The sequence below is a fragment of the Mastomys coucha genome, unplaced genomic scaffold, assembly GCF_008632895.1.
Source record: "Mastomys coucha isolate ucsf_1 unplaced genomic scaffold, UCSF_Mcou_1 pScaffold16, whole genome shotgun sequence".
NCBI lineage: Eukaryota > Metazoa > Chordata > Mammalia > Rodentia > Muridae > Mastomys > Mastomys coucha.
This window is the reverse complement of record NW_022196898.1, coordinates 92,496,114-92,520,025: the sequence shown is the minus strand read 5'-3', so window position 1 is coordinate 92,520,025 and position 23,912 is coordinate 92,496,114. Positions and strand designations below refer to the sequence as shown.

The 23,912-nt window shown below is 41.4% G+C and overlaps 1 long non-coding RNA gene across 2 annotated transcripts; it reads left to right on the top strand.

The window, feature by feature from the left end:
- Positions 1–30: 30 nt before the first annotated feature.
- Positions 31–23,627, top strand: LOC116093899. Of its 2 annotated transcripts, XR_004119880.1 has the most exons (5): positions 31–197; positions 12,435–12,659; positions 18,160–18,255; positions 22,809–22,937; positions 23,312–23,627. It is a non-coding gene; the product is annotated as an uncharacterized LOC116093899 (long non-coding RNA). The 2 variants fall into 2 exon arrangements; XR_004119879.1 differs by lacking the exon at positions 12,435–12,659.
- Positions 23,628–23,912: the final 285 nt, after the last annotated feature.

Sequence of the window (23,912 nt, the reverse complement as noted above, 5' to 3'; positions counted from 1 at the left end):
GAGCTATGTCACAATATGGAGAATCTCAAAAGAGTATACTGTGTCTAAGCAGCCTGGCATGATGAATGTGTACTACTGATCCCATGCATGTGAAATTCTAGGACAGACAACTTTGGGATGTCAGGAAGCAGACCACTAGATCCTTAACAGGGCACAGGATGGAACCACTCAGGGTGATGGATGTGTATTTGATCGAGGTGAGAAGCATGGTATAAGTAAATACCATGTATATAATGTATAATTAGTATATTATAATTAGTATAGACATGTCTAATTAGTGATTTTTGCAGGTGGCAAACATACTGAGTGTTTGAGCGTACTGCATGCTGAATGTGGTGCATTGAGCAGGAATGGCCCCCATAGATATAGATTTGAATGCTTGGTCATTAGTGAGAGCCACTATTTGACAGGGATTACAATGTGTGGCCTTGTTTGAGTAGGGGTAGCCTTGCTGGAGGAGATATGTCACTGGGGGGTGGGCTTTGGGCTTTCAGATGCTAAAGCCAGGCCAAGTGTGTGTCTCTCTGTTCCTGCGCCTGCAAATCCTGCTTTAGACATCTCAGCTCCTTCCCCAGCACCATGTCTCCCATGTGCCACCATGCTCCCCACCATGATCGCATACACTGAACCTCTGAACCTGTGAACAAGTCCCAGCTAAAGGCTTTCCTTTATAAGAGTTTCTGTGGTCAGGTATCTCTTCACAGCAATAGAACTTTAACTAAGACATTAAACAGCACTGATTTTCTTTTCAAATGTCTACTGCCTAACACATGAATGGTGCAGCAGAACCCTGGGCTATGTGTTCTTAGTACTGTAGTTCATCTTCAGACTGTCGAGGGGGAGCTTAAGATATAAGTATAGTACAATCTTAAAAGTGTACAATTTCAGGTATGCCTTTCTTTCTTCCCTTCTTTCTTTCTTCCTTCCTTCCTTCATTTATTTATTTATTTATTTATTTAAAGATATATTAATTTTTATGTATACAAAAGTCTGCATGTGTATATATATGACATATGCATACCTGGTACCTCTGGAGGCCAGAAAAGGGCCCTGGGTCCCTAGAATTGGAATCACAGACTGCTATGAGCCACCATGTATGTGGAGAGAACTGAACCCAGGTCTTCAGCAAGAAGTATTCTTGACTACTGAGCCATCTCTCCTCATCTACATTTTTTCCTCCATTAATTGTACTCATTTACTTTACATCCCTGCACAGCCCCTATACTCACTGAGCCACCTCTCCAGAGTCCCTCTACAGTTTTTTAAATGATCAAAGTCCTTATATCTCCAACGTTAGTTGTATTAGTATGCAGGCAGCGTCAGAAGAAGAGTTCAAATGAAATATCAACAAGAGCCTAGAAGTCGACATTTGTTTTCCAAATGTCAATATTCTCCATATGTGTTAGCTTAAATATTTATTGTGCTTAAATTTTTGAAAAAAAAATGATGAACTTCTGCCATATGACAATGTTACAAAGCCAATGTTAATAAAATAGATAGCATGCTTAGATGAGAGAATTTGAAGCAGCTATGATTAAGAACATAGAAGCTTTGTGGATAGACTCCAACAAGCTGCGTGAATGCTCTGTGCACTGGTTACCTGCTCAGTGAGAGGGACCCCGCTTACGTCATAGAATTGCTGTAAGGTTCCGTGGTGTGGTGCAGGTCCAGTGGTTTTCTTGTTTTTTTACCCTGACTCATCAAAGCAAATGCAGTGCTATCAAAACATTCTTATCTAGGTTGGTTAGTCCAGAAAACCGCTGACTGATTACTTTGAGTTGTCTTTATCAGAGCCATGTGTGGACTGGGGGAATTTCTTGGGACTAAGAAAAGCCTCTGGAGCCTTAAGGAGGAGAAGACTTTGTGGTTTACACTCACTCCCCTTCACATGCACTCTAAAGTGGAAGGAAAGGCTGGACTTCTGAAAATCGCCTTTCTAAGACCAGAGTTCAAACCACGTTTAACAGAGCAAAGGGCTGTCCACTAGAGGGCACTTCCTCTGAACCTCAAGGCCCAATCGCTGTAGAGCAAACTGTCCAGAACACTTTCAGCTGGGCCAGAAGTCACAACCCTGTAAACCCAGCACTTGGGAGGCTGAGGCAGGAGGATCACAAATTAGAGGCCAGCCTGAGCTTCATTTTAAGTTTGAAGATAGCCTGAGGTACACAACAAAATTTCATCCAATTATCAGGTTCATCCGAATAATACTTCTAGCAAGTTTTGAAAATCTGAGTCAAAGTTTCAAAGATGTATTGATCAAAACCAAGCATAGGAAATCACAAAAATTCAAAATGCATACATAAGTTTTTCAACATCACTGCACTTTAAAATGTGTTCAAAAGTTTCCCTTGCTCTCAAATGTCCCATTTGGTAATAATTTTATTAGACTCAATAAAAAACCTCTATTCAGTATGACTTAAAGCACTTAAATATGCTGCTTTGAATGTTTTTCTGTAGCCACAGCTGGTGTCAATGTGTTGATAAAATGTCATTCAAGAAAGCAAGTCCAAGAACACCCCTGACATTGATATTCTTTCTAAGCCAGGTGTATAGGTCAAATGTCAAACCATGCTTGCCAGCAGTGCATGAATTGATGGAGACTTGGACAGTTGTACCTCACAGGATGGAGCTGAATAAATACTAAGCACAGTTTTAGAATACTTCCTTGTGTTCTCCTCCACTTTGTCTAATGCCAATTCAATAAGTAGCTTATTTGGTCTCTTCTTCTCTCTGCCACCATAGAACACTAAATAATGCCACTTTTCTTAGTTACCACTTACAAACTACTTTGTCCTGAATTGCTCTTTAGCCCTTATGTCCAAATAAAATAGAATCTGTGAATCTAAGAGAAGAGTATTCGTCACATTTTGAGAACCAAGGAAGTTGAAGTTACCTATCCGGGAGGGGACAGATAAACTGATGACTTCCTTCTGAAGTGTTCTCATCATCTGGACATCAGCACTAATAAGATCAGTTCCCTGGACTCACTCAGTGTTTACAGACCTTTAGTTCACAGATCTGGAGGTGAGACATGGAATCAGACTTAACAGGAAGCAATGGGGTTCTCCTAATGATTACTGGGGACCAGTGAGTCATGGGCTATCTCTGGAACCTTGAGCTCTGAAAGAGAAGATATCAATTCTAGAGCGCTGTGTGATGTGTTATCATCAAACAGAGTTAATAATGGTGATACTGTCAACAAAAAAGGGCTAAGCATCTGCATTTTCTTACACATGGCTGGCTCTCAAATATTTTCAGACCATATGTGGATTCAACGTGGATTTAAAGATAGTTGCTTTTTGATTTCTTGATTTACTTTTTTTTTTTAAGTTGGAAAGAGAAGAGGAAAGGCCAAATGAAAAGGATTACTGCCAGAAAAATACTTTAGCATGTCTTTCTTTTTGAATAATTCTTGGGCTTTGGGGGGTTTATTCTTTCCTGATGTTTGTGTTCGGTTTTCCTGAAGGCAGGTATGGGACTGAATAGCTGCAAGCTGATCTCATAAGTCCATCAACAAGAGACTGAGCACACGATGCTAATGCAGTTTGTACGAAAACTAAAAGAATCTAGATATCGGAGAGACACAAAACTGTTTATGTTATATATGTTTTTATACCCTAAGAAGGCAGAGGCTATATCATTTTAAAAAAAAATTAGGAGAATGAGAAAGAACCTGGAAGGTTCAAAGTAACAGCCATGGAGCTGGAATAAAAAAATATTGTTTAAAATGACACCTTCAATAACACCATATTTATACTTCACAAAACCAAGGTAAACTCTAAAACTAGATGACAAGATAGAAAAAGAAAAATCCTAGTTTTGTGTTTTTTCATACATAGGACCCAGTGTGTCTAAATATGTAAGTAACCAAGAATATTACATATGGCTATGACGGTAAAAGTGACAACGAGAACACAATGGAAAATTTGTACTAAGTGGAAGAATCACGCCCATAAGTCAAATGAAGCTGGCAGCGGCTGCCCTCCACAGGGCTGCAGCTTTTCTTCTCACCTCTCAAGAGAAGTTCTCTATTATTCACAGGCAGAGGAAGAAAAGAGCCCCACCTCCCTCCTCCCTCACAGGTGTTCTGACATGCTTGAACCACCCAAGAGGGGACAGCTGCAGCATTGCAGAACCTTCAGGGACATCCCAGAAAAACAATCCTGAAGAGAAATCCTCCCGGGCAGCTGTTTGGACAACACATCCCCATATGGCCTTTGCTTAAGAAGAGGATGGCCAGATGTCTGATTGCATTCTACAATGTGGGCTGTAGCCACGGCTTAATCAGATGATCAGGTCTTGGAGGGAGTATAGTAGCAATTTGGCAAGGAAGAAATCTGGAGGAAAACGTATGCTGACTGTTCGATCTCTGACTGAACCAAAATGTCCACCTGGAAACATGTTTAGAATGAAAATGTTTATTTTCTATATGGATGCCCACTGAGGGTGACATCACCAGAGAGGGACATGAGTATCCTGATACCTGGGAACTTGTCACTTTCTTTGCACTTCCACCCCTGTCTTTGACCAACAAAATCCAGAACATGTTGGTAGTAAGGATGGTGGTTATGCATAGACTTAGCAACTGACTTCCCTCACGCAAGCTGTACGGAGTACTCTTTCATTCTGCTTGGCAGCACAGACCAAGGCTGGGTCCCGAAATGGATGCTGCTTAGAGCAGTCAACCAGCTTTCAAGTGGCAAGTTGATTATGTCAAATTTCCTCCATCATGGATGTGAATTCTCTTCTCTTAGATGCAGTGTTTCTGCCAAGCTACCATCCATGGCTCAAAGAATGCCTTATGATATTCCATGAAACACTGCTTCTCATTAAAGGACTCACTCCACAACCAAAGAAGTGTGGCAACGGCCCCCACTCAGGGAATTCACTGACCTTGGCATGCCCTCTGCCATCTTAAAGTACTCCCTTCACAGAATGGCTTAGCACCAGCTGCACAGCAACACTTTGCTTGATGGGGCAATGTTATCCAAAGGACTATGTATGTTCTAAACTGATGTCCAGTACATGGTGGAGTTTCTCTTATAGCCATGACTAATGAGCCAGACTTCAAGAGGAAATAGGAGCAGTAACATACTTTCTTGCCTCCAGGAATTCACGGGCAAAAACTTCTCTTCATATGTTCACAACCTTATGTTCTGAGGGCCTTATAGTAATGGCTCGAGGGAAGAAGAAAGCTTCTGTCCGATTAAAACAAAAACAAAAACAAAAAACCGATGACTAAAATGAACTGAAAGCTAAGTTGCCTATCTGGCAATCTGAGGTTCCTCACATCCCTAATCAATGGGCCAGGAATGGGACACTATCCTTACTCACAGGCTTATTGATCTTGACCACTTAGAGGAGTCTTAACTGTTACTTCATAACAGAGATCCAGAAGTCTGGGACATCCCTCAGTGTTCCTATGACGAAAATGGAATTAAGTCTGCACCAATCTGATCCAAATGTGTCCTTCTCTTTAAAAGAGTTGGTTCACTTCTGGTAAAGACCTGTAGGCAGCAGAGATCCTTGCCAAAGCTGGAGGGAATAGAGACTAGGAAATGAAAACACCCCCCCACACACACACACACCCAGACCTGCTGCAGTCACGTGACCAGCAGCAGTCACATGACCTGCTGCAGTCACATGACCAGCAGCAGAAGCACGTGCTGTCCTTGCCTTAAGTAGTTCCTGACTTTTCTGTGGATAGGATGCAAATCACTTCAACACAGATTTTTGTGTCAAATATAAACTTATTTGTAACAAAGTAAGGAGATACAAACATCAAGTATTTTTATTTCATTCTGTTTTATTCTCTTGACCAAAAATGTTTGATCTTATACCACAGTATTTAAATATTAATTTAAATTTAACAGTATTTGAGTTAGGAGCTACTAAGGAGAAAAGAACACCACCGAAGGACCTAATCTCCTCATCTACTCTGAAGTTTGAATGGAACAAATAAGAGAAGACTAAATAAGCACTCGCTTTCTCTCTCTCTCTCTCTCTCTCTCTCTCTCTCTCTCTCTCTTTCTCTTTCTCCCCTCCCCCTTCCTTTCTTCCCTCCTCTTTCTTCTGCCTGTATAACGTAGAGCTAAGATATTGGTTTTCTACTTTGAGTCTGGATTCAGTCTGAATGAGACTGTAAACCATCTGTCTTGGTTATTAGTCTTTATTCTCAAGCTGGAACTCACACCAGTGTCTCCTGGCTCTGGGCTTTCTAACTTAGACTAGAACTGGGTGATCAGAGCTACTCTTTCCCACCAAAGTTCTTGGAACTTTGTAAAACCCATAATCTTGTGAGCCTCATGATCTATCTACTTTTGTCTACCTCTGTTAATCTCCTACCAATTTGTCTTAGTTAGGGGTTTTACTACTGTGAACAGACACCATGACCAAGACAAGTCTTATAAAAGACAACATTTAATTGGGCCTGGCTTACAGATTCAGATGTTCAGTCCAGTACCTTCAAGGCAGGAACATGGAAGCTTCCAGAGAGACACAGTGCAGGAGGAGCCAAGAGTTCTAAACCGTCATCTGAAGGCTGCTAGTGGAAGACTAACTTCCAGGTAGCTAGGGTGAGGGTCTTATAGCCCACACCCACAGTGACACATTACTCCAACAAGGCCACACCTCCTAATAGTGCCACTCCCTGGGCCAAGCATATGGAAACCATCACACTATTGTAATAGTTTTATTCATCTGGAGACTCTGTACTAATATAGACTCATGAAGAACTGAGAATGTTAAAACTATACTTTTAAAAAATAAGAATAAGATTCTTACTATCTGCAGAATCATATACGAAAAAGAAGAGACGTTAGGGTTTACATATAAATCAGGCTTAAAATAATCTACAAATTCATAAAATACAGCACTAGAGAATGAAATAAAAATCAAACACAATTGTTAGTCAAATTGATAAGTGTAGGCAGGCTTAAGTAAAATATAGAAGGATTTCACATCATATTATTAAACCTACTATATATTATCTTCAAGATTTATATCCTAAAATAATGTGTTTCTGAGTGGCCAGCTGAATAATGGAATATTAGCATATTCATAAGATAGGAAGGATGGAAGAGAGGAAAAGAAGGAATGAGGAGAAAGGAAGAAAGGGAGAGGAGAGATATAGATCGAAAATTAAAATCTCCTGGCATAGAAAGTAGAACTAAAATTAATCACAGAAAGGAACTTTACAACACCAAAGATTAGACACATTAAATACAACTAGAATTATTTCTACCCTCTTAGTAAAAGAGAAACAAAAAGGAAGTGATATTTACTAGTAGAAGAAAACTTTATTTGCCTTTCTTAGGACATGCCCTCAAGCAGAAAACAACATCCTATTTAAATGTTTGTGAAATATTCAGAGCATTTTTTGATCTTTCCTTGATACATTGCAAAAACAGAAGTTATTTGGATAACATTCTCTGCTTATTGTGAAATACTAGAAGCCAGAATAAAAACAGAAAACAAAAGCCAGTGTCTCTTGATGAAAACTGTCTCCCTTACAAACTCTTCACATCTAAGAGTAAAAATGAAAACCACTAAACACCTAAAAATTGACATTCAGAAAACTATGGACAGCTAAAAAATTCTAAGAGCAAACCATCACCTTCAGTGTTTGACTGTAAACCTCAAAGAGCAAGGAGAAATGAATTCAACATTCTACTTAAGAAGTTAGAAAATAAACAAAACAAAATAAGCAAGGCCCAAAGAAAGAAAATGGAGATAAAAGATCTGAGTGAAAGCATAAATGTGAGTGATCCCCTGAAAGGTGTCAGTTAAGCAGCTGAAATGCTAGCCAGCTTCATCAAGGAAAAAATGGAAAGTTGCTAATAAAACCAGAAGTAATAGACAAAAAACAAAATACAGGTTGGGGAAAGATTCTTACAAAAATGGAATATTTTCTTTCTAGGGACTATTAAAGCTGACCTGAGCATGTTCTAGGCCCTAGGTTCAATTTCCAGAACAGACAAAAAATAGCATTCATTTTATATGTGTGTGTGAGTATGCATGTGCATGCATGCACGAGCACACACAAGCACATACACATGCACATACACACACATACACATGTGCACACACACATATACACGCATACACACACACACACACACACACATACACATACACACACACACACAATTTACATAGAAGATAGAAATTCATCAAAGAGTTCCTGTCACCTTTGCCCATTTTCCTTAGCCAAAACAACAGGGGAAAGCATTAATGAGGGAACCCTGCAAGATCTTGTAAGATCTTGTTCTTATGCTACATTTATTTTAGTTCCCAAATCAGTGTGATATTTCAGGAATGAAATATCCTGAATAGGGATGGAGAGCATCCCTATTCAGAGACAAGTCATGAAAGTTCCTATTATCATTATAGCCTAACATTATACCAGAGAGTATTAGACAGTACAACTATATAAGACAAAGAGACTAGAAATGTAAAAGTTAACAGAGTGGTAAAGGCTACCAACATATCCAGAACACGTTGAATCATCTAGAAAACTCAAGAAGACCAGGCTATAGTACTACAAACAAAAACTACAGCAAGCTAGCAAGATACAGAATTGATGCAGAGAACTCCCTACATATAATTAATATTGTTGAAAATATAATGGAAGATCAGGTCCTACTCTAAATAAAGAGCTTAGGCTCTATTGACCATGTCAAATATCGTAATTATAATATGTTACAAAAAGAAAATCAAAACATTCTAAAAGATAAAGGAAGGATTAGTGAGCATATGGAAGTATATTTTTTATGAGAAGACTCAGCATCATATAGATGTTGGCTATATGTTTCCATTTATGAAAGTTAGTTTGATTTAATCAATAATAAACTTTAAGTTTTTCTTCTAGAGCTAGATCAAGGGATTTTCAATTTCATTTAGAATAGAAATAAAAAGAATTCAAGAAATCCCAGCCAAAAAAAAAAGAGCACTGAAGGAAATATTTTTGTCAAGCTTCCGTGGTCAATAAGGTACTGCCACAGAGACAGCCAAGGAGAAAGCATAACAGAGCATACAGCCAGGCATCGACCTGAGCTCATAGGAGCTTGCATGCAACACTGAACAGAGAATGTGAATGACAGTAAAGTTTATAGCTTGCTATTCTCTTTAATTTTAAGAGCCAACAAAGACCATCCCATTCACCTTATTACTTTTTATGTAAACACTAGTTCTTTTTTTGTTTGTTTGTTTTTGTTATGAACACACTCTGTAGTCCTGGCTGGCCTAAACTTGAGGCAGTTCTCCTGCCTGAGCTTCCCAGATACTGGGATTATTATAAGCATGTACCACACCTTGATTAAATACAAAACCTTATCAAAGATAAATATAAAACCACCAACAACAGTTTCTTATTGGAGAGCTATGGATGTTAGAAATGTAAGAAAGAATTGGGGCTCTATACATTTTTGTACTTATTAATACTTAAAACAAGCAAATGAATGACTGTTACAGAAGTGAATAGTATTTTAAAGGACAAAAGTCCTAATGTAACTAAACATAAGTAAAATCAGTATAACATAACACAGTGAGAAAAATAAGAAGGCCTAAAATAAACAATCTGTCAATAAGCAGGGATAACTTCATTTGTTCAAATCTGTCTGTGATTCTTTTGATACTTAAATGTTCCTTTAAGTATAAAAGGCATTCGCGGTCTCTACAGCCTTGGTCAAAGTCCTTGCTGTATATATAGTCACATATCCACACTCTACTTCCTTGAAGCAGTTATCAATTAAATAGTCCACTCCTAACGATCTGTTCTGTGTCCATCCATCCTGGAAGAACAGCAGACAGGTCCACTATCTTTACTTCTATAAGTACAATTCCATGTGTCTACACTGAGCAGCATCATCACAGTGAATAGAGATGTTGGTATATTTTAAAATCAAGGTATTCCTTTTCTACCAAGAGGGTCAAAATAGCTCTGTCTCTCTCCCTACCACATTGCTACTTAGAAGGAGAGACTGAAAACCACACTGATCTACGTAAAGATAGCACCCACCCCTCACATATACTTATTTTGAGAAATTGGCTGTCTGATGACAGGCTACAGTTGTGGTTCTCAACCTGTGGGTCGCAACTCCCTGGTGTCAAATGACCCTTTAGCAGGCATTACCTCATGTCTGAAAACACAGATATTTACATTACAATTCATAATGGTAGCCAGATTACAGCTATGGAGTAGCAACACAAGCTATTTTATGGCTGCGGCCAACACAACACGAGAGACTAGATTTAAATGTTGCAGGATTAGGAAGGTTGAGAACCACTGGGCTACAGGCAAAGAGACTTCTGGTGGCTCAAAAACAGATGCCACAGCTTCGATTTCATGTCCCTCATGAAGAAGTTGCTTCTATGCCGTGTGTTCTCTGTGGCCTGGAATGTGGATACAAGGCAGTAGAAAACAGCTGCAGCAACTCCTTAGACCCAGAGAGGAAAGCCATATGTAGGAGATGGCCGAGGTTCCCCATCAGCCTTGGTCCTTGGATGATTCTGTGAAGAATGACCCCAAGACCCACCTTTAGATAGTTAAATGAAGTATAAATAAGTTTCTAAAGCTTGTAACCCCCTGTGCTTGGAGTTGCCTTTAAAACAACAAAGCAATACATTGGCTTGGCCTACCCCTAGATGATAGCAATTTTGGTGGGTTTCTTAGTTGAAGAAATCAGTTTATTGCAACCTGCTAGGGGATGAACATTTGGAAGTGGAAAGAACACAGCTGGATTCAACATTGTCAGAGCAGTGTAGACAGAAGAGCACCCAGCTTATCTCAGATGTTTTATCGGAAATACTACCATGACAAGACCCCACAGAGATGTCTCCCCAGAATCATCGACACCCAAGGTCAGATGCTATTTGCTGAACTGTAAGAGGGATGTAGAGCTAATTTCTCAGAGCCAGAGTCCCTCTGGTCTCCCCGGTATAAGCCAGGGTCATGGTCACAGTAGGACGGAGAACACCAGCTGTCTCTGACTGCAGTGCCCTGCTGTTCTTAGCTCTCTTCCTTCTGAGTATTGATATCTGTTGTTTTTTTAAGACACTAGTTCCAGACTTTTGGAGTTCACTGGTTTTGCTTACCCTTGGTAACATTACTGAATTCACCCCATCTTGATGAACTCTTAGAGATGTGAGCTTTCCAATATTCTCATTACAGGTTTAGCAGAATAAAACAGAAATAATACCATTAAATAAAATGAAATAAAACAGAGTCATTTCCAGGAACAGAAGAGTCATGCCTAATTCCAGAAGTGTCTCTGAAAAGAGTGACATAAAGCATGAATTTAAGTAATAGACTGGCAAGCAGTCAAAAATGGATCGGTTTCCCATTATGAATGTTCTAGGCTGTATGTGAACTGAATGGAAACCAAATCTTCAAGCCATAAGACACCAAGGTTTGTTATTTCCCTCAGTTGGTTTAAACTCAAAAAAGCACTTCCAAAGCACATGCTTCATGAAGGAAGAGAGACCGGTTGAATCTGTCTGCTGTTTATAATTCTAGAATTATTTCATCCTCTTTCCAAAACTGTGCTCAGTCTGAATGCAGTTCTGCCAGTGGTTTTCCAAACATGCCTCAAGGGTACTTTACACTAGGTCAAGTCACACTGCATACACAGATGTACTCTGTCTGAGTCCAGTTGTGCCAGTGGTTTTCAAAACTTGCCTCAAGGGTACTTTACACTAGGTCAAGCCACATCGCATACACAGATCTCAAGGGTACTTTATACTAGGTCAAGTCACACCGCATACACAGATTTCAAGGGTACTTTATACTAGGTCAAGTCACACTGCATACACAGATGTACTCAGTCTGAATCCAGTTGTGCCAGTGGTTTTCAAAACTTGCCTCAAGGGTACTTTATACTAGGTCAAACCACACCGCATACACAGATGTGCTTGCTCAGTCTGAATCCAGTTCTGCCAGTGGTTTTCAAAACTTGCCTCAAGGGTACTTTACACTAGGTCAAGCCACACCGCATACATAGATTTCCACTTAACCAAAATTTATCTCTTTGATTTTAAAACTTATGAGAAGTCTTTCCATAGTCGGTTATTATCTCACCTGCCATGTTCCCACCTAAGACACTGGCAGTGACTCCTTAGCACCAAGTAACCCTTTACGGGATGGAACACAAGCCTTGCCTTTAGTAGTTCTATTTTTATTTTTTAATTATATGAACTACTTTGAAATCTCTTTTCTCTCTATAGCATTGATAATCACATGACATCATATCATTTCTAATATGTATGCCTACGGGAAGAAACTTGTATGGGAAAATGGACTCCTGTGCTGTGCTTGAGATTACACTAAAGCTGTATGGATCTATCTGGAGGGGCAGAAGTCCCTGGGTCCCTCGTCTAGATGTATTTACTCCATTAGCTGTTCTTTTGTTTTGTTTTGTTTTTTCAACGATAAACAGCAGGATTTCTGTAGCCTCGCTAGATTCATTCCGGGAAAGCTCACACCACTGTTGTAAATGATAATTTAAAATATGATCCTGTCAGAATATGGTCCAAGAAGAGAGTCATATGAGGAGAATTCTGAGCTCTTGAGAGAAAAACTCCAGGAAACCAAGAGTCTTGGGACCCCAGCTTCTTCACAAACACGAAATTGTTCTTGGATTATGCTTTCGTGCCCCTGCCAGGTATGGCGGATAGGAGTGAGTTCACCTCAGATTACACTACATCTGGCTACTGTTGCTTGTTTACATGCCTCTATGGGGAAAATGTGGCTTGGCTGCATAAGGCTGGTTCCCCGTGTGCAGCCTGGCCTTGCCATTGTACGCTTTACTCACGTGACTCTTCGTAACTCTCAGAGTATAAATTGCCTGATGCTCTGAATAAAGTTGGCTATGCATGAGACTTGACTCCACCTCGTTTTAAGGCTCCACTCTCCCAGGTCCCACCGCCATGGTGAAGCAGTCAACACATTCTGGCTACTTTTTTTCTATTATATCCAAAAATTGTCTTTGTTCATGAACCCTGAACTCTGTGGCCCTGTTGTATTTACTAATTCTACCAAGGATTTTTAAGATCACAATGATGTAGATTGTGAATTCCTAGGCAGGTGATCTTGCTGTCTGAGAAAGTGGCTTTGGTCTGTACGCCCTTCACTGTTGCCTTTTTTGGATGTTAGACTATCTAACACAGCTATTTGAAGTGGTAAAAGTGTCCATTTCTTCTCCCCCCCCCCACATTTTTGGGGGGGCATTAAAGGGAAATCCATTTCTGAATGTAGAGGCAGGATATTTGGTTTACCTCAGCCTCTCCTTGTCTGACTGGACTTGTCCCTAGTTTATCTGGTCACCACACTCACCTGAATTTCCCCTCACAACCCTTCGTACAGGAACTGGGATTGCAAGCTGCGACAGTGACAGCCTCCGCTTGCTTATTTTGTTTCTCTCCGTGGTCCTTTGTTGCCTTCAGCTCAGTGTCTTCAAATACTTCCCATATTCTGTTGGTGTGTTTTTAGTACCATTCAAGTCACCACAGGGAGAAGGAACCTCAGAGGGTGGCCATGTTCAGTCGGTCTACTGGAGACTCCGTAGTTTCAGCAACAGGGTTTTTTTTTTAAAGCTTGACCAGCCTACCTGTCTCTGAGAGAATGCTTTATTGCTACTTTGCTGTCGCGTTGCAGTTAAATAATCACATCTCTAGTATGCCCCTACTTCATACCACTTATTGTTCACTTTCCATAGTTAGCACAGACGAGCCCGTCGGCTCTGCAGTTGTGGCTTTCCACTGTGTGGTACCGAATAGTTTAGGAGCTGTTATTACCTAGACTTTATCTAGACACGTGGCATGTGCCTCCATTTACTTTATCCCTGAGCCAAGTTTTAATGTTCCTTCTCTTCTCTGTGTTTGATTTGCTTTGGTTTTTGGATGGACTCTCACTCTGAAGCCTTAGCCAGCCTGGGACTCATTATGCATCCCAACTGGCCTTGAACTCAGAGATCTCACTGCCTCTGCCTCCTGAGTGCTGGAATTAAAGGTGTGTGCCACCATAGTGGCATAGGTCAGATGCTAATTTCTTGCTATTTGTATGAAAACCATTCACTATTATTTGTTTTACATCTGGCTACATAACTGTGTTATTGATCCCAATTATTTTCTATCACTTCTTAGTTTTAACACTTTTAAATGTTTTGTTGTTGTTGTTTTATTTGTTTGTTTGTTTGTTAAGACAGGATTTCTCTCTGTAGCCTTGGCTGTACTAAAAGTCACTCTAAAGATAGACAAAGCTGGCCTCCAACTCAAAGACTGCCTACCTATTCCTCCTGAGTGCTGGCTTTAAAGGTGTGTGCTATTACCAGCTGGCTGAACTTCTAAGTGTTTTTATTCGTATGTATGTATGTATGTATGTATGTATGTACTATATATTTTAATTTATATGTGTATATTTTAATTTATGTATATGTGTATGTATATATGTCTATGTGTGTGCAGATGCCAGAAGTGGGTGCCAGCAGAATAGGTGAAATGCCCAGGTGGGTATGCATGTACTCACAACCACTGAGCCAACCCTCCAGCCCTGTTTTCTGGCTTCTTAATCTGCTATAGACTGAACATTGTGGCTGCCCAAAATTTACACTGAAACTATATTCTCCCCTCCAGGACAGCCCTGGGGGCGTGGAGTCTTCAGAAGGTAATTAGGGTTTAATGGTCATCAAGGTAGAGACTTCATGAATGACAACAGTGTCCTTATGAATCAGAAAAGCACTCGCTGTCCCAGACAGTGAGGAGTCAGCCATCTGAAGCTCCACAGGGAACCCCAAGCAGCACCTCACCATGAGGTACGCAGATCCTGAATTTCTGGAAAAAGCAGAGAACTCCATCTCTGCTGTTTACAAGCCACCTGGTCTATGACATCTCTGCTCCACTGGCCTGACCTAGGAGATGTCTTAAGACTTTCTGTTTTCCCATTCTTCACATCTAATTTATTTTGCATCTCATTTGCATTGCTGATTGCCCCATCCTAGTGTCCTTTATCAAGAGCAACCCCTAACCAGTAGGACAGAAGGTTGTGCAGCCACCAGCCAGTCAGTGTGCATAGAGTACGGAGTGCTAAGTGTGGGTGCTAAGTGTGGGTGCATGCTCTGCTGCTTTAATCCCCTGCACTTGGCCTGGAAATGTTGGATGGAACACTTCATGGGTAATTTATAGGTTTAAAATAACTATTATCATAATATATTGTCTATAATCATCCTATTTTTATGCCTGACTTTTGAGAGCCTCCTACCATGCCTAGGGAATATAAATTACCCTTCATCCTAGCTGAGCATGGGCTTCAGTACAATCAATACTTTGAGGCAGTACAGAACTCCTCGGAGATCTCCTACCCAAGTCTAGTAGATAGGCTGGCTTCTTTCTCCCTCAAATCCATAGTCAGCCCAGACTCATGAGTGTTCATCGAGGTCCCTCAGGAGTCAGAAGTTTGTAGATACCATCTCAACATACGCTTCTGTAACTATCATAGCAGGGAACAGTAGGGGTCTCCACGCCGAGACAAAGTCTTACCAGAGCCATATGTCACTTCTGGCAGGAACAACCACATCAAATGTTAATGCCATAGGGGTGCAGAATGCCAATCCCACCAGAGGCCTGGAAGCTCACAATGAGACGCTCTGAGGACGCTCACAATGAGAGATGCTCTGAGGAAGCTCACAATGAGATGCTCTGAGGAAGCTCACAATGAGATGCTCTAAATACTTATTTTTGTGCCTTGGTCCTCATTTTAGTGAACACATATGCAGCCTTTAGTAATAGGCACAGCCTTGTTTATGTAGTTGGTTTTTTACAAAAAAAAAATCTTCATAATTATATCATGCAGGTTTATTTCTCATTACCATGAGTTTTTACTAGAGGAAATGAAGAATTTCGTCGATTGGTATCTATGGAAATCAGCACTCTTCACTGACTCCTGATGTATTGTCAATTGCTTTTCATCCATGGGTTTTCCTCTAGCACAGAAGGAAAGTTCATGAAATCACTGCTTACAATATTCCCCTATTTTGTTTGCATGCTCTGCATTTGTGCTCTGCTGCCTTTGATAAAGAAATAAAAATGTTTATTTCTTGTTTACTTCTCCGATTTGAGTCTTCCACACCCAGAATGAGTCCTTCCCAACTCTGCTAAGTAAATGTGTATTAATCCTTCGAGTCTAGTTCAAAGTCAATTAGCCAAAAATCAACTAAAGGAAGCCAATTTTCCACAAGACCAAATTGCCACTTTTTTCTTGTTCCTTTGAACTATTTATAAAGTTTATAACAATTCACATTGGATCAATAGTTTTAATAGCTTTTAAAGATGTATGGAAATGTGTAATTGACAAGTTTTCATAAGAGCATTTTAAAATTTATTTATTTGGCTTTTTGAGACAGGGTTCCTTTGTGTAGCCCTGGTTGTCCTAGAACTCACTCTGCAGACCAGGCTGGCCTTGAACTCAAAAATACATTTGCCTCTGCCTCCCAAGTGCTGGGATTAAAGGCATGTGCCACCACTGCTCAGCCTCATAACAGCATTTTAAAGAATCTTGTTTCTGCCCAGTTTGGGGTTGCCATAACTGAAAGGACAGAGATGGCAGAGGGAGATCTCACAGGGACAGGATGAAGAGGAGGGCCAGCATAGGTTGCTGATTCCAGAGAGAAAGAAGCCATGGCTGGTGGAAACAGATACCATACATGGGACCTATATCCACAAAGATGTCTCAAAAGTAGATCCTTTTCTGAAGCTAAAGCTGTGTGTCCCTTCTGCTTCCCCCAAGATGCTCTGTCCCATGTCCTCCCCTCTTCTTAGTCTCTTTGCCTCCTGCAGGAGCCGAGCTGAGTGCTGACTGTTCCCTCTTCTGAGTTTCCCTCTCCCGCACTCAGAACAGGTCGCAAGGAGCCTGACCAGAGACAAAGCTACCAGTCCTTCAAGCACTGTTATGACAGAGTCCAAGTGAAGCCAATGCACAGAAACTAAACAATGAAGTGTGTCTAGTAAATTCAGGGGACTGGTTCTTCATTGTGTTAGACTCGCCTCTGTGATGGTTTCTATATGGTCAGCTCAGGAAGTGGCACGATTAGAAGGTGTGCCCTGTTGGAGTAGGTGTCTCATTGTGAGTGTGGGCATCAATATCCTTGTCCTCGATGCCTGGAAGCCAGTATTCTGCTAGCAGCCTTCAGATGAAGATGTAGAACTCTCAGCTCCTCCTGCACCATGTCTGCTTGGACGCTGTCTTGTTCCATGTTGATAATGGACTGGACCTCTGAACCTGTAAGCCAGCTCCAATTAAATGTCCTTTATAAGACTTGGCTTGGACATGGTGTCTGTTCACAGCAGTAAAACCCTAACTAAGACAGCCTTCAAGACTTCACATAGATGGTTATGTTTTTGAAAAACCTTTCCCAAGTCTCAACTGAGTTCCTGGCTTTTAACTCTGGAATCCCAGATGAGACTTTTCACACCACCTCTGATGGCTGAGAAGGGACTGGGTGGTAGCACTCCATATTTCATAGGGGCCTCCATTTCTATATACTTCAGTCGACAACTGCTTACATGAAGGTTTCTTTATTATATAAATATATTTTTAAGGAAGAAGTGTGACCTCATTCTGAGTTGGCACTATACAGTATACACAGGATGCTGGTTATGAAAGTTAAATAAAACCCGGCCTACACTCCAAGTGAACAGACCAGAAGCAGTAGTGTTCAGGTCTCAGATACGATAGGTGTCTACCCTGCCCCCTCACTGTGTAGCTGTCATAGACTCAGAAGTGTTAGCTGGCTCTCCGGTCACAATGTCACTAAAAGAACTAAAAAGCACAGCTACTGTCTACAGTTAACAATAGAGACAGCAACAAAAAGTCTTAGCTGGAATCAGCAGCACATGATGGTCCCTTATCCTTGCCCCCATGTGTGTGCCACGTGATGCCCACTGCGCCAGCTGATCTATCGTCCTGGTTCAGCCTCTCTGACTTCTTTAGACCAAGCATATGTGTTTTATATCACTGTGATTCTTTGAACCAAGTGTGTTTGTGGGTTTCCCCTTTTCCGCCACCTCCACCACTCCCCTCCTCCCTCTTTCAAGTTCTGTGTGCCCTGTTGCCTACACCCCTATCCTTCCTCATTACCTAATATTACCCTGTCTTGGTCTCCTTTCTAGGTCTTTAGGCTTTATCCAATCTTCTTTATCCTGTTCAACTTAAGGAAGTTTTGGAGTCAGCTCTGTAGCACATTTTGGATGGAGAAGATCTGAGAGGTATGACTCTGCCTCCTGAATCACTTTAGATCAGAGCCCCAAAAATTTCTAACCATGTTCTCAACCATTCAAACTGTAGCTACACAATTTCAAATACTAAGACAATCTCAGGTCAAAAGGTCAACCTTCTGTCTCTACAATTAAAAGAAAATGTTTTCTATATACACACATCCCAAGAACTTTTAAAATTAAAACATTTTGGAAGAAATATTTTCCATTTGAGAGGTGGTGAAAAGTCTAACTTGGTTCTGCTTGGAGCATTAGTTTGATATAAAACTGATCCTTCTATAGAATATTCTGTAATTTCCCCATCATTAAAATACCTCAGCCAGACATGTTCTCTTTGAAATTAATTCCAATTTCTTAGCATTTAAAGGTGATGACTGGAAGGAACTTAATTTCATGATGGTGTCTCTGTGGCTTGGAATAGCATTATTAATGTTTTTATACTGGCTAAATATGTGAGTTAAGTCAATGCGCATGGTAGACATATGGTACCATGTTTATCTTAGCTATGCCCAATACAAGAAAAAAAAATCAAGCACAATTCATAAATCTATTTTTGCTCCTCTATCCACTATATTTTTACAAGTGAAATTTCTACTACCAATGTTCACCAGCTAATGTGAACTATGGAAATATATTATACACTATGGAATATGTTAGAAACTAGTCTATATTAAAAATAGCCATTTGTGATTATAGTCAGTGACAGGCCTTGTATCCTGAGCTTGGGGTAGAGGAGTGAATGAGCCCAGTCTAGCCTTCATATGCTCAATTCAAGATACCACTGTCCTGCCAGAGTCATGATGGGAGGTATTATGGAGATGAAAAGTATTGTAACTTAAATGTGGAATGCCCCCTAGGCTTGTGTGCTTGAACACATGTTCAGGGCTGGTGGCACCATTTTGGAAAAGTATGGAAACTTCAGGAGGTGGGACCGTGCTGTAAGAAGTGGCTCTCTGCAGTTGGGCCCTGAGGCTTACCACGAGACCCCACTTGTGCTAGGTCTCTCTCCTCCTCGAGTGTGGATGCAGTGTGGCCAGCCAACCAGCCTCCTTGCATGTGCCGCCATGGCTTCCCTGATTGCTATAATCTCTGCTTCTATGTGATGTTCTGGATCCCTCTGGAACTATAAGCTAAAAACCACCCTTTTCTGCCTAAGTTGATTTTGTTTGCTAATATTATCACAAGAGCAAGAAAAGATACCCCGTGTCCACTTCATCGCCTTTCCTGAACTGCTGAGCTGAAAAGCTAGTTAACCATGGCATGGAGCAATGCTAAAGGAAGGGACATGCTTTCCTGCCAGTGTTTGGGAACATAGTGTTTCATCGGCCATTGCCTCTCGCTTCTCCCACCCTCCTGAGCGTTCTTCATCATGGCAGGGGAAGAGACCTTGTCCTATGCCTGTCTTCTCCACATGTCCTTCTCAGCTGTCTCCCAGGAACTGCCTGCTGGTAGGAAGGTGTCAGAGACTAGAGAGGAGGAGAAGTTCCCTTCCGGAAGTGGCTTGACACACAAGGCACCAGCAAGTGAGTGGGAAACACAGAACATCCATTGTTCAGTCACCATGGTTTAGACAGAAGATGTGAGAACAGGGGCCACACACACCATGGTCCAGGACAATAGGGACAGCAGCTGGTACGAAGGCTCCCAGGAGCCTGTGGCACCTGTGAGAGCACTCACTGTCTACTTCCTATGTTATGATCTCAGGGAGTTCCAGCTGCCTTAGGGGCACATCAGGAGTGGGCTCTGGGTAGCAAGCATCTTGTTTTCTGCATCTCAAATGCTCACAGAACCATGACTTCTGGGCATTAATATTCTAGATGAACCCATCTGACCTGTTTTTACTCCTCTATTCCTCCTAACAGCTTGACCCCAGTTTTCAGCAAGATGCCACTTCTATTGGTTCTGGATGGTATTCAACACTGTTAATGCTACTGGAAAGCCACAGACACCGTAGTGCCTAAGGAACCATGGTGCCAACAGGAACCCATCTGCTGGGCTAAAAAATAGGATTACACATTGCAAATGCATTGTGTCTACAGAGAGGAGACTAAGAATCCATGTGCTGGAGGAACATTGCCAGTGGCTCTCTCTGGTCAAGACTGCAGGGGAAGGGTAGGCAGTACGCTTCACAGATGTTAGAATCGGGCTCCATAAAGGGTCTGTGAGCAGGCTCGCTCACACAGCTCCATCTGCAGTAAAACTTTTCAAACTGACTTATATTTTATTTCAGGACCTATTATTCTTAGTTTGCTCTAATTTGGGTGGAGGAATAAAAGTACAAGCCCCTTAAAGGGAAGTATTTTAAATGTTAAAGTGGCCAAGAATAATATTTTAGTTTACATTGAAGCCAAGGGACTGACAAGGGTCCCTGGATGTGCATGTAAATATAAATGGAGGGGGAAATGAGATATTTATTTTCACTAACTTTGTTGAGACAGGGTCTCATTTATCCCAGGTTGGCCTCGAATGCTCCATGCAGCCAAGGATAACCTTGAGCTTTTGGTCCTCTTATGTGAACAGTGCTTGAATTACAGGCATGGGTTTCCATTGCTGGTTTATGGAGTGCTGGTTTATGCAGGGCCTTGAGCAGATTAGCTCAGCATTCTTCCAGCTGAGGCACCTCCTCAGTTCTATCTTCAGAAACTACTGACATTCAGCCTTTCTTTGAATCATTCATGCCAACTTCAGATCACATTACAATGAGCAGAGTAAGCTGATTGTGTCACCAATAATAAACAGACATAAGCATCCTTCCACTGGTTGTTGCAAATACCTCTGAATGTAATGTACAGCCATTGCTACTTTGAAATCATTCTTGTCATTAAGTTGCACACAGTGGGGGCTTTTCTAGCCTGCGTACCTGTACAGGGAATCTTGGCTGCAATTCTCTAACTCCACACACATCCTGAAAGTGCTTCACCTCCAGTCAGTGAAATCCTTTCCTCTCAGCAGATGGTCTAGATACCTACATTGCCTTCCAGTAAACAACTTACCTCCATTGTTACTGTTCTGCAAAGCTAAATATTTTAAATGAGAACTCTTAACTCCAGGAAGAGTGTGAAAGTTGGACAACTGCAGGTGTGTGCAGCTATGCCAAGTGTGTGTGTGTGTATGATATGCCAAGAACACCTGAGGGTTCGAATCACACCTGCAGCGAGAAGCCACAGCTCCCTGTTGCTAACAGATCTGAACCAGGCAATACAGTAAGTCTAGAGCATAAAATTTCCACGTGTTTCTTTCCCTTGTATGCTGGCTGGGTCAAGAAGTTCTACACAAACCTTTCTTGAACACACCAACAATCCAAAAACAAATGCAATTGGGCTGCTCAGTCAGCTTAGCTGAAAACACACTCTCTGCAGTCCTGGTGACCTGCTTTCGACCCCTGGAACAGACTATGGAAAAGGGGAACTCTTTCCATTAAACTCCCTAAAGTTGTCCTCTGATCTCCACACACGTGCTGAGGCATGCATACAACCATACTCACATATATTCACAACGATGAAAATTTTAATTTAAAATAATAAAAACCATGCACAACCTTGGAAACAAAGACTAGTGGTTCTAAGGAGGCTTGGAAGGCCATGTGTCTATCTGATGCAGAAAAGGCTGAGCCAAAAGGATTCTGAGACACAGGACTGTGTCCGTTTACTTGGAAAAGTTTCAATAGCAGCAGCAACAACAAAAGAGATCTACAAGATGCGCAAACTATTCAAACTTTTCCACTGAAATATGTTTATACTTGAAATAGGAAAATGTATTTTGTCAAGTTGGAGCATCTCTGAGGATCGTGGGGTGCTTTTTGCAGTACCACTGAGCTAGACTTCATCAGTACTGTCATCTACCCTGATCTGCACAGTTCATGTCAGTTATGATGGCTCTCCTCAGCTTGACATAGCACAACATTAACTTTGATTTTGGGCATCTATGATAAACCAGTCAATACTAGGAGTCTCTCCGACATCTTTAACGGCTCTGGGATTACTACTTCTGCCCTGACCTTTTATGGTAAGGCGGACAACTACCCAGCTCCATTTTCTGAGTACAATTTGCACTGAGAACAACAAAGATCTTTCTAGACTAGCAGGGCCTTTTCTCTCCCAAATATCTTCTCCTTCGCTGATCCTGGCCCAGCGTAATATCCATCGCTTGGTTTCTCAGACAGGTGTGGCTAAGTCCCACCTCCTAGAGTTTCCACAACCTCTCAAAACCACTATCAGCTGGAGAGTAAGTGTTTAAACATGCATGAAGCTTAAGCTGATATTTCACATTCAAATCATAGCAATTCACAAAATAAAGGGAAAATCATATGGGTGAAATGATATCCCCCCAGCCATTACACTGACCCAAGTGCGTCTCTGATTGCAACAACTTTACTTATTCATGAACCTTCTCCTCCAGCTCCTACCATGAGCTCAGCACAGCTAGTTCCTACACATGTTCTTGCCTTTTACTCCGTGTCATGATAGCCATGTGGTTAGACAACTAGGAAAGGTGTCAGATGCTCAAGGAGGTGAATTCAAACTTTCAAATGCTTCCCTTTCCAGGAGTTATACTCAACACTACTCAGAGATGCACCAAGAGAGCCTCGCTGGGGCTTATGCAAACCACAAAGCTAGAAGATACATTTCCTTTCAGTCCTGGACCCCAAGTAACAATAGCATAAAGCTAAAAAGGTAAGCCCACAAGAATAGATATAATTAACTCTCCTTTCCTGACCAAAGCTAACAGGCTAAAATGGAGAGTTTCAAGCAGGACAAATGAGGATGTGTGCCTGGGGTAACTGGGGAAGGCTATGCTGTTTCCCACAAAGTCTCACCTGCCATTACTCTCTTCCTCCTTCACTGTGTTTCACTCACAATTCCTTGCCTCCCACTGCCTGAACAAGCTAAGACCTACCTCGAGGCCCTGGAACTCCCTCCGCCCTGTGGTTGGGATGACTGTCACCTCTATGTTGTCTCCTGCCCACTCAGGTTTATATGAAACTGTTCCCTCTGTAAATGTGTCATCCGTGTCCTAGTTTGTCATTCTGTGTCTTCTGCTCCCACAGTGATTGGCACCAGGAGAAGTTGCCTTGCTTGTTAGTGTGTTCAGTGATCAGCACTCCACTTTAAAATAGCATTTCTGAGTTGAATGGTAAACACTGGTGCTCGAAGATGGAAGATAGTTCAGCACTGAGCAGGTGGAAGTTGTTGGCAGCAACCTGTCAAGGCATGAGTCTTCATATGAACAAAAGCATGTGCAGCACACACAGGATATGGCCATTTCCTGAACCATCCCCCATGTCCTGTGGGAGAACTCTACCCCAAATGTTTATAAATTGCATACCTTTAAAGAATACTATTAAAAGCACAATAATAAATCCATCTGTTTATTGGTTCTGTATTGGTGAGTAATAAATTGCCTTTATGCCGGCAGCTTATAGCAATGTTTATATGTCATACGGAGGGAGAGTCGAGAATCTGAGAGAGGTCGGCTGTGTGGTTCTGGATCACAGTCTACTGGCTCTCTCCCAGGGCTTCAGGCATCTGAAAGGACCACAGAATCAGTTCTTCCAGGCAGCCTTGGCAAGAGACTCCAGCTTTTCATCACAGGATCTCTCCATGGTGGCAGGCATTATGGGGCGCTCACAAAACATGGCTGCCAGTTTC